At 38.5% G+C, this 11364-nt stretch overlaps 1 protein-coding gene across 1 annotated transcript in view; it reads right to left on the minus strand.

Annotated features, from left to right (window-relative positions):
- Window positions 1-10862, minus strand: part of LOC139942107 (myogenesis-regulating glycosidase-like) — a 47148-nt gene extending 36286 nt beyond the window's left edge. The window contains exons 1-2 of the mRNA XM_071938807.1: window positions 10757-10862; window positions 2218-2265 (exon numbers count right to left, since the gene is read on the minus strand). The gene's annotated coding sequence lies outside the window, so the exon portion shown is untranslated. The remainder of the gene's footprint in view (window positions 1-2217; window positions 2266-10756) is intronic.
- Window positions 10863-11364: the final 502 nt, after the last annotated feature.

Here is an 11364-nt window from a genome sequence, read left to right on the forward strand (position 1 = left end):
ATCAAACTCGTGGAAAATTACTTCTTTCTTGAAAACTATGTTACTTCAGAGGGAGCCGTTTCTCACAGTGTTTTATACTATCAACATCTCCCCATTACTCGTTACCAAGCAAGTTTTTATGTTAAAAATTATTTTGAGTAATTACCAATAGGTAACTCAAAACAATTGTTGCTATAAAAACTTACTTGGTAACAAGCAATGGAGAGCTGTTGATAGTATAAAACATTTTGAGAAATGGCTCCCTCTGAAGTAACATAGTTTTTTAGAAAGAGGTAACTTCTCACTCATGCATCTAAAAGCACACAAATTGCAACATTGTAACAAGGGTGTTTTTTTCTTTCATTACTCTCTTACTTGAGCCCAGGGCCCAATTTCATAGAGCTGCTTAAGCAAAAAATTTGCTTAAGCATGAAAATAGCTTGCTTATTTTACACATGTTACTGGCAAAAATTTCATGTCATGTACATTGCTTGTGACTAATATTTAGCTGTTGTTTACTTAGCATATTATTTGAGTGGAGTCTTAGCCGGTAATCTGATTTTACAAAGCAACGACTTTTTTTGCTTAAGCATATGTTGGGATACACACACTAGTCATTAACAAATACCAAAGGTGTCCAATGCCTTTAGGCATAAAAATAGTATTAAGAGCCAAGTCTGTGTCTTGCTACTCAATACGTGTTTCTATTTTTAGTTTTTAAAATTAATTTCTAAATGCCTTTGTGTATTTATTTTTGTTATTATCGGTTTTACTTTGATTTGAGCCCAATCATTATCAGAACGTACTACATGGACATTGTGTACAGATTAATGGTAAACTATCCGACTGTGTTTTAAGACTTTTAATTTATGTAAGACGCTTTATTAAAAATAACTTACTATTATTTATAATTATTATCTAGCGTTACATGTTTATGTGCCTGTAGACAAAGGTCCTTTTAAAACTAATGGTGGGGGCTTTCCCAGCAATGCACAGGATAGTCATAATAAGTCTGCAGGAACTCTCCATATGTTTACAGCCATGTGTCCTGTGCAAGATGCCCTGTACGTTAAAATAATGTGGATTAAATTCCACACTAATCAAGCTGGACATACACATAAATTATTGTTCCCACAGGCTGGCAATATGATACTCTCTGATGATTGAGCCCTAATTTAATTGAACACGAGACAAACTTGATCAAGTCCGACAGGGGTGCTTAAAGATGAACTCATTATTGGTTTTGGGAAGTGTGGATTCAATTACAACCTAAAACCATTGTGGAATGACTTGTGACTCAAATTCCAGTCAAGATTTGTTATGGCTCGGACTCCGTCTCGAGTCATGGCTCGGACTCCGTCTCGAGTTATGGCTCGGACTCCTTCTCGAGTCATGGCTCGGACTCCGTCTCGAGTCATGGCTCGGACTCCGTCTCGAGTCATGGCTCGGACTCCGTCTCGAGTCATGGCTCGGACTCCGTCTCGAGTCATGGCTCGGACTCCGTCTCGAGTCATGGCTCGGACTCCGTCTCGAGTCATGGCTCGGACTCCGTCTCGAGTCATGGCTCGGACTCCGTCTCGAGTCATGGCTCGGACTCCGTCTCGAGTCATGGCTCGGACTCCGTCTCGAGTCATGGCTCGGACTCCGTCTCGAGTCATGGCTCGGACTCCGTCTCGAGTCATGGCTCGGACTCCGTCTCGAGTCATGGCTCGCACTCCGTCTCGAGTCATGGCTCGGACTCCGTCTCGAGTCATGGCTCGGACTCCGTCTCGAGTCATGGCTCGGACTCCGTCTCGAGTCATGGCTCGGACTCCGTCTCGAGTCATGGCTCGGACTCCGTCTCGAGTCATGGCTCGGACTCCGTCTCGAGTCATGGCTCGGACTCCGTCTCGAGTCATGGCTCGGACTCCGTCTCGAGTCATGGCTCGGACTCCGTCTCGAGTCATGGCTCGGACTCCGTCTCGAGTCATGGCTCGGACTCCGTCTCGAGTCATGGCTCGGACTCCGTCTCGAGTCATGAGGGTCGATGACTTGGAATTGAACTAACACTTGACAACCATTATACAATTTTTTTTTAAATAAAAGCTTTGTGTTTTGGTTACAACAGATGTTTTGTGGATATAGGATTAAAGATCAAGCATCACTGATCCACCACAGATACCAGTGACACCATTATCACATAGTTTAACCAATGGGTTAACCGCTAAACTTTTTCATTATTTGTTGTTAAATACTTACCGTAAAAGAATTTGTTCCAGGAAGTCTCTCGTCCCAGCAAATCCAATTCTAGTAAAAAGAAAAAGACAACAACAAATCGATGAATCATCAAGAGCACCTAGAGGTTGATTTTAAGAAGCTAGATACGGTGAGAAACTTCTCCAAGGAGGTTTGGGCTGCTTGATGGGACGTGACCAATCACTAGAGATCATTTTGCTTGGTTTGAGTAGTTGTTATGCAAATAAGTTCTGTTTCAGATGAAAGCAGTGTTCCCATGTCAATAACGATTCTGGTCTGAAAATAAACACACTATCTTAGAAGGAAAAAAAGCAATTTAAAGTATCCAGTTAGTTTAGGAAGGGGGTGTGAGCACTTTGTTTTTAAGTGCACATGACTTTATCACTTCTTATTAGCCTGGGCTGGCCATTCACACTAGCCTCTAGCATACATTGTCCAATAAAAACTGCACTACAGGCTAGTAAGCACCACTTCTCAACTTGCCCTGTGGGTTGCTTAAAACTGTGCCACTTACTTGTAAATAACAACTTTTTCTCAAGTGTTAAGTTATTTTATAGTGTGAAAATTTCATTTCACCGGGAAACTGGTTGTGATCACAACAATGATACTATATCCCTTCATGTCTACAAACTGGGCGACTAAAACTTCCTGGGGGCAAGTCAAATGTAGTTTAATTAGGCAGGTGGTTACTTCACAAAAGCTGAAGCGCAAGACCTGATAGCTTTGGTCAGGAATGCAACTTTGCAATTTAAAAAACAAACAAACAAACAAACAAACAAACAAACAAACAAACAAAATAGCAATGCTCAATCAACTTAATATACTCTTTTTCAGTTTTCTGTGACACTGACAAGAAAAAAAGGAGGGGACTCAGCTGAGCTGATTAGCTGAAAAGTTCCATAAATTGGTTGTATTTAACTCTGAACTGTAAAGACCAGGTAACCCTTACTTACAAAAAGAGTTACAAGATACCACACTAGCCAATAGTGAGCATCTTATTTTTCAAGAGTTATAAAGATGACAGACTGGGCAGGTTTTACTAAAGATTTTTTTTTACCCATACACGTGTGTTAGCACTGTATACTCAGTAATTTCCCGAGTCCTGTGAACAAATATCACAGGCATGTTACTCGGGTGGGATTCGAACCCACAACCCTTGCTATTTTAGAGCAGTGTCTTACCAACTACCGAGGTTGCCCGGTAGCTGGGCAGGTTTTGGTTATGTGCTATAAATTATGAGCCGGTGAGCCCCAACCCCCTTCATGAATATCAAAAATTAGAAAGAGACATCTCCTTCAAACATAATATGATTTGATGTTTTCTTCTATTGTGCAGTGTATACATTGTGCCTGAATGGCGTCTAGGCTCTGCAGCTCTTTTGTTGTGCCTGAATGGCGTCTAGGCTCTGCAGCTCTTTTGTTGTGCCTGAATGGCGTCTAGGCTCTGCAGCTCTTTTGTTGTGCCTGAATGGCGTCTAGGCTCTGCAGCTCTTTCGTAAACGTGTGATGTTGCACATAGCATAGTCCCATCATCATTTAGCAGTTACGCTGCTATATGTACTTAACTGGCAATTTAGAACCAGAAATGAAAAGAGCAGGATGTGAGTGATTCTGAGCTGAGGATCGTGATACTGTGTTTCCGGTTCAAATACACCCAATCACACTTTAACCAACAGGATAACATCTACAACAACAACAACTAGGTCTGATACTTGATGAAAATTGATATTGCCACCTTGCTACAACTAGATCAATTAACCTAGTTCTCAAGTGCCAGTTATTGATTACTAGCCTGAGCTTATTCAATAAGACAATATCAAAACAAATTATGTATACTTGAAGACAAATATGTTTCAAACCACCTTGTAAACCCATCGGTTTTACTACACTGCTTCAACATTTAACCCACTGAATACGCCATCCACTTCTAATAATAATTCAATTCCCCGCAAAACCTGGACAAAGTGGAGCCTTGAACGGCTCTGATTGCTCCAGAGACCATATCTAATCTCAAAGCTTCGAGGACCCCTCTCTGTTCTTCTCACCCTCGGCCCACGCAGTAAATTTTTCCAGCTCAATCCTAAAACACCCTGCATGATCGGACTTTTGCTCCTAGCCTGCCCACTGCCTCCTTGCAGTTTCAAGACTTCACAAACAGGAAACACGCGATTTGACGATTCAATTTCTTGAACCGACAACAGCTGGCACAGCTCGTGGCAACATTTCTGCCAATTTGACAAATCTCTGGCCTTGGGAGTCCCGCTCAGAAGGTGAATAAATTTGAATTATTTAAGCCACAAGTAGTGTGGATATCAACTCACTTCATGGTGTGTAGACAAACGTAAAAGCACTTCAGAGCACATCCCGGGAGATGTTCTTGGCGAGTGAATAAATGAACCTGTTTAGTATTTCTGGTTCCAATTGATATATAATGTACCATCCACAACTTCCATCGCATGTGTAACCGACATTCATGTATTAGAAACACAACATCCTCAAACTTCAGGTAAAATTCCTCAAGACTACGAGACCGCCCACAATTTATTTTTTAAGACAAGGATCTTAAAGGCAGGGTAAACCTGCAAAACTTAATTATCATTAAAAATTACTTTGGTAAGATAACATTTTGAGAAACAATTCCCTTCTCATGAATGTGGTTTAAGAGAAGGGAATCAAGGGATTAAGAGAAAGTTTGTCAAATTGTGTTTTCCAATTTTTGATTATTCTTCCTGCTTGGACATAACATAAACAATTGATAAAATAAGGAGACTGTAACATTAGCACTAGCAATCTGGAGGTCACAGGTTCAAATCACATTCTTGCAAGTTTTCTTTCTACGCAATATTGCTTTAAAAAATAAACCCAGTCAGTTCCCCTTGTGGTTTATTACTTGAAAATAAGTGAGTTAAAGGAACACGTTGCCTTGGATCGGACGAGTTGGTCAAAACAAAAGCGTTTGTAACCGTTTTGTATATAATGCATATGGTTGGACAGATGTTTTAAAAGTAGAATACAATGATCCACACAAGTTTGCCTCGAAATTGCGTGGTTTTCCTTCTACTGTGCGAACTAACACGGTCGGCCATTTATGGGAGTCAAAATTTTGACCCCCATAAATGGCCGACGTGTTAGTCGACGAGGTAAAAGGAAAACCACGCAATTTCGAGGCATGTTTGTGTGGATCATTGTATTCTACTTTTACAACATCTTTCTACCCATATGCATTTTATAAAAAAACGGTTACAAACGCTTTTCAAAGACCAACTCGACCGATCCAAGGCAACGTGTTCCTTTAAGACTCAAATGCACAGTACAGTTACAGGTATTTTAATTATCAAATATACAGGTTGAATTGGCTTCAAGCATGTTGTGTTGGTGCTGTGCGCAGGGGCACGGCAGAGATGTTTTATATGTTATACATGAACACGCTTCCCACGTAAATGCCAATGACAAACAGGCACTCCAACAAAATTATTTATCTCCATTAAACAAAAATTCAATAAATTCTCAAGTACAAATATATCTTAGGAAATATTGTGCATGCATGCATATGTTTATTCAAGTCGATCCGTCTGCAGAAAAGTAAACAAATTAACTTTCTGAACAGATCGTTATTCACATCATTGATTAGTCTATTTATTTTAAAATCAATTAATACAAAATTAATTGGGTTACCATTTGTTAAAAGGGTATGCACAACATTGGTAGGTTTGAAAATAGAAAAGTTAGCAGATTTGCACTAACTTATGGACAATATTTTTAAATTATAATGTAGTTTTTGAGAAATGAGTAAAACAATTAGTTTTGATCTGAAAGGTCCAAAACCCAATTTCTAAAAACAGGGAAAACAAATTAGTTCCTTTTCCCCCTAAGAACATTGTCCAAATGAGGTATAACTTGTACATGATTTATTTGATCACATCAAGCACAGATACTGGTCTTTGACCCAAACCAATAGTTGCCAAGTACTTTCAAGGGGGCCACTCACTCACATCGCAAATTGTAAAATCTGAATTGAAACATGAGCAATCAAAACAAATGAAATTTGAGGTGTTTGATTATCCAGGGATGAAGTCTTATCGATCTCATGTACCAAGAGGACGGCAGGTGTTGATCCTTAGGCTAAATAAAGTGAGAACAACAGTCAGCACTCCGTGATTTAATTAAAAGAACATGAAACACAATGCTATGATCTACAAGTTCTTCTTAAATCCGTTCTTATGTTGTGATGTTTCTTCAGGTGTCTCAAAGCGCTAAATTAATGCTTTTTCTGACAGGTATTCTAAAAAAAAAAATAATTATCTAACCCATTTTAAAATCACCTTAGAGGGTCACTACAAGGTGACTGTTGCACAATCTGCAGAAATCCACGCCAGAAACATCGGGGCAAACTCTTTCTCTTTATGATATTTGGTTCTTAAATTATGTACGTTACACAACAATTGGGACAACAGCTTTACGTCCCATCGTCAGGGACGAAGCAAAAACGGTTAAGTGTCCTTGCTTAAGGCACAAGTGTCAAGACTCGGACTCGAACCCACACTCTTAAACAAGGGAGCTTGAGTCTGATGCACTTGGCAACTTGGCCACGACATAGCCACTTTAAAACACTGTAAATTTTTACAGTCGGGCTTTAGACTAAATCCTCCAGGTGCCTCATTACATAGTTGATGAAATGTATTTGGCTAAAACAAAGACTAAGGGAATATGAATAAATGCATGTTGGCCCAACCACAGGCTACAGGGACCTTCCACCCACCTGTATACATTATCCACAATGTCTGGAACGTAGACAGTGTAAATAATTGAACAAATTACATGTAAGAGCCTATTTGAAGAAAGATTCCCAAAATAATGGGAAGAAGAACGTGTGGTGTTTACCAAGATTTGTTTTAACCTTTTAACTTTGCACAAATACATTGTAGCTTGCAGTAAATTGCATTAGATTTTTCAAAGATCTGGCTGTAAAATAAATGTTTACCAATACGTGCAGAGATTGAAATTAACACTGGACCACATGTCTGAGATGAGTGACTAATTAGTGTCCAGTCAGTAAACTCATGACCAAACAAGTCTGACAGTCTTGTGTTTTTCAATTGTCTTCAAACTATTTGGACATCCGCTCTAGGCTGGTATTTGGAGTAATTCACAAACCTCAAAGTGTGCCGTCAAATGTTCAGGCTACATGCATACGTGGGCTTAGGCCAATAAGCAGAGATAGCCCCTAAGGGACATATTGGCCATGTGGGGGTAGTTATTGTCAGTTGTCACAGTAGTCATCTAATTAATTTAATTCATTAACTAATTCTGGTTGTGAAGCAAAGGACTCTCAGATCTAATAATCACTATAACAGTCAAGAATCCAATCAGCCAATGGAGGGAAGACAAAGAAGGAAGTTTCAGATTTAGATGTGGGATGAAAACCCCAAAGAATTATTCCAGGGAAACCCACACAGTCAGGTAGGGACTAAAACCCAATCCACATAGTGCCCGGGCGGAATTCCAACTGGGGTCCCATGCTTTTTTAATTACTTGATTTATTATTATTATTAATATTGGTATTATTATTAAGGGAATCAATGTGTGGTGAAGAGGTTTTCAACTAGTGGTTTAATCCCAACAGGCCTGGTTCTTGATAATTTTACAGAGACAAAGTCGAGGTAAATTATAAAAAACCAGGTTTCGGCGGGTTTAAACCACTAGTTGAAAACCGATTCAACACACTTTGATTCCCATTCATACAATACCTTTTCGGTCAAAAACATCAAGTTTTGGTCAAAAAATAAAATAAATGCAAAAATTACAATTGTTAATATGATTTCTTTCAACACAACTACCCTCCAGCTATGAAATGGTAAAGCCCTCCGCCGCCATCGGGTAAACAACTCCTTAAAAGGGAATGCTGTGCGCGTCGCGCGTATCGCGTGATGTGGCACAACTGTTTCAGCCATTGCTCTCGACCAATAGGAATGAAGAAACTGTCTTATAAGAACAGGTGCAAGGTTGTGTGTCACGCCCATGAATTAACACTTTTTACCGGTCATAAACAAAGGTTTATACACACCCACGTGACACGCTCTCCACCAATAGGAATAGCGAAACTGTCTGAGGTATTTATGAATATTGTTTAATTATTATTCTCATCATTGTTGTCTTCATCATGTCTGTCTTTGTTCTAATTGTCTGTCCGTACGCTCTTGTCCCAGTTTATTGTCTGTCCCCAGGCATCCCTACATAAGCCTCGGCTTCCAGATGATGCCTCCATACTCTATTAATTTAATTTCTCTGCCTCATTAAAAAGCTTTGTTCCTTGGTTATTCCTTTAAACAAATTGTTTGTGCTGTTTTCATAAAGTATGGAAATAAAGTTTGAATGAATGAATGAGGTGGAACGCAAACCTGACATCCCATTGAGTAGGCCCCCTACAGTAGGCTGTAGGCCTACACTTAATAATAATAATAATAATAATAACAACAGTAACAGTAACAGTAACAGTAACAGTAACAGTAACAGTAACAGTAACAGTAACAGTAACAGTAACAGTAACAGTAACAGTAACAGTAACAGTAACAGTAACAGTAACAGTAACAGTAACAGTAACAGTAACAGTAACAGTAACAGTAACAGTAACAGTAACAGTAACAGTAACAGTAACAGTAACAGTAACAGTAACAGTAACAGTAACAGTAACAGTAACAGTAACAGTAACAGTAACAGTAACAGTAACAGTAACAGTAACAGTAACAGTAACAGTAACAGTAACAGTAACAGTAACAGTAACAGTAACAGTAACAGTAACAGTAACAGTAACAGTAACAGTAACAGTAACAGTAACAGTAACAGTAACTGTAACAGTAACAGTAACAGTAACAGTAACTGTAACTGTAACTGTAACAGTAACAGTAACAGTAACAGTAACAGTAACAGTAACAGTAATAGTAATAATAATAATAATAATAATAATAATAATAATAATAATAATAATAATAATAATAATAATAATAGTGGCTTCTTATATAGCGCACATGTCCGTCACTCAGTGACGCTCCTGTCCATTGGTGGAAAGGAAAGGAAGGATTGAGTCAACATCTGTCCCACTCTGTAAAACTCTGTTTTGGTCTTTATTGACAGTTTCTTCAGTTATTTTTTTCAAACTTTCTGATTACTCCAGGTTGAGTTCCACCATGACCACTCGTTGGTCGCACCACGAACTGGCATATGGAGGACCACAAATTGGTTTATTTGGAGAAAAATCAAACATTTTAAAGGCTGTAGACACTATTGGTAATTAGTCAAAGTAACTTTTAGCATAAAACCTTACTTGGTAATGAGTAATGGGAAGAGATTGATAGTATAAAACAGTGTGAGAAACGGCTCCCTCTGAAGTGACATAGTTTTTGAGAAAGAAGTAATTTTCCACAAATTTGACCTCAAGTTTAGAATTTGAGATCTCAAAATCAAGCATCTAAAAGCACACAACTTCGTGTGACAAGGGTGTTTTTTCTTTCATAGTTATCTCGCAACTCCGACGACAAATCAAGCTCAAATTTTCACAGGTTTGTTATCTTATGCATATGTTGATATACACCAAGTGAGAAGACTGGTATTTCGATTACCAAAGAGTCATAGCCTACAGAATCTGTATAGGATTTAAATATGATTTCTAAAGGATTCTTTATAGATTTGTTGTCACCTATTTGGTCTTGGATTCCTAATAAGATTCCTATATAAAATTCTTCTAAGTAATGAATCTATAAGGGTAGATGGCCTTAGCTTCTAAGTAATATATATATATTTTTTAACAAAGTTAAATAGCCGATGCATGCTGCTTCGTGAAACACTATTTCCAAAAAGGTTATTAACAGCTACTTCTAAAGTTCTAGGGGTCTTGAGTCTTGAGTAATTTAATCCCTATACAGCTCACTTAGGAAGCTAAACTGGGATGGTGCGTTGGTGACGTCATTGGTCGACGGTGCAAGGTGCGAAGAGAATAAATAAATAAAAAGGAAACGAAAAGGTTGTGCACTATTTACTACAAGGGATAACTTTCCGCATGTCGCCACCACTTTTTCACTCATTTTTACAAAAGGATATCTTGGCCGATATCTCATTGAGGTTAATTAGATACTATAAAGTATAATTATTATTTCATATCGAATGAAAAAGTGGTGTTGCCATAAACCGGAAACTTTTCCCCCAAAAAATGAGTTTCTAGAAGTATCAATCATGTCTATTACTGTGCCATCATTCATGCTATTTTTAAATTGTATGTACTACAAGTAGTCGTACTACTAGTACCACATTATCATACACTATACACAGTTTAACAAGTATACAACACATGTGACATGTGTTTGAAGATGGCCTGTTCTGTCACCGCCGGTCCGGGATTCACAATCACAGATCATGATAGATAAAACTGAAAGGTAGGGACAGCGGACAGAACCACATAAACATGGTAAATATTCATTAAAACATAATGTAACGGTAAGCTAGCTTAGTCGAAGAACGTGAATACAACTGGAAAGTTGCTTTATATTTACCTCAGACTCTGACTATCCAGGGCGCAGTCGGAACAATTTTTTCTTCGGCAGGTCTCGTCGACACGACAGAAATCTTCGCAGATTGTTGTTTACGAAAATTGTGCAGACAAACCCACCGTACACAAGACATGTGTATAGACAGCATGCAGCACTTTCATAATACTAAAAACATATGCCCGAAGTCAGGGTTCTGAACCCATTCATTACCAGTCTTGTCAACAGAGGGCGCCCTCTCAAAATAATAAATTTTGTATTTTCACAGAAAAGTATTTTCACAGAAAAGTGGAAACAAAATAGTGTGAAAATAATTGTGAGATTTGTTTTTTACAATAATTAAGCTAAACTGAGGACGACAATTATTTTTTTAATTACAACCAGCAAAAGGTTCAGTCTGCTGATAAGATTGTTTATAACAAACAGTTCAGACAAGCATTTTTTAAACATTTGCATTTTTCTGCTTCTGTACGCGGGTGTATCTGTTGCATGCTTACAGTCATCAGAGCAATTAATCGACCTAGACAGCGGTGTGACCAGAGATGTTCTTATCTTTGTTGGGGGAGCGGAGGGGAAGGGCAAATTCATTTGGGGGTTGAGGGAATACCATTTAT

Source organism: Asterias amurensis, chromosome 9, assembly GCF_032118995.1.
Source record: "Asterias amurensis chromosome 9, ASM3211899v1".
In the NCBI taxonomy this organism is placed as follows: domain Eukaryota; kingdom Metazoa; phylum Echinodermata; class Asteroidea; order Forcipulatida; family Asteriidae; genus Asterias; species Asterias amurensis.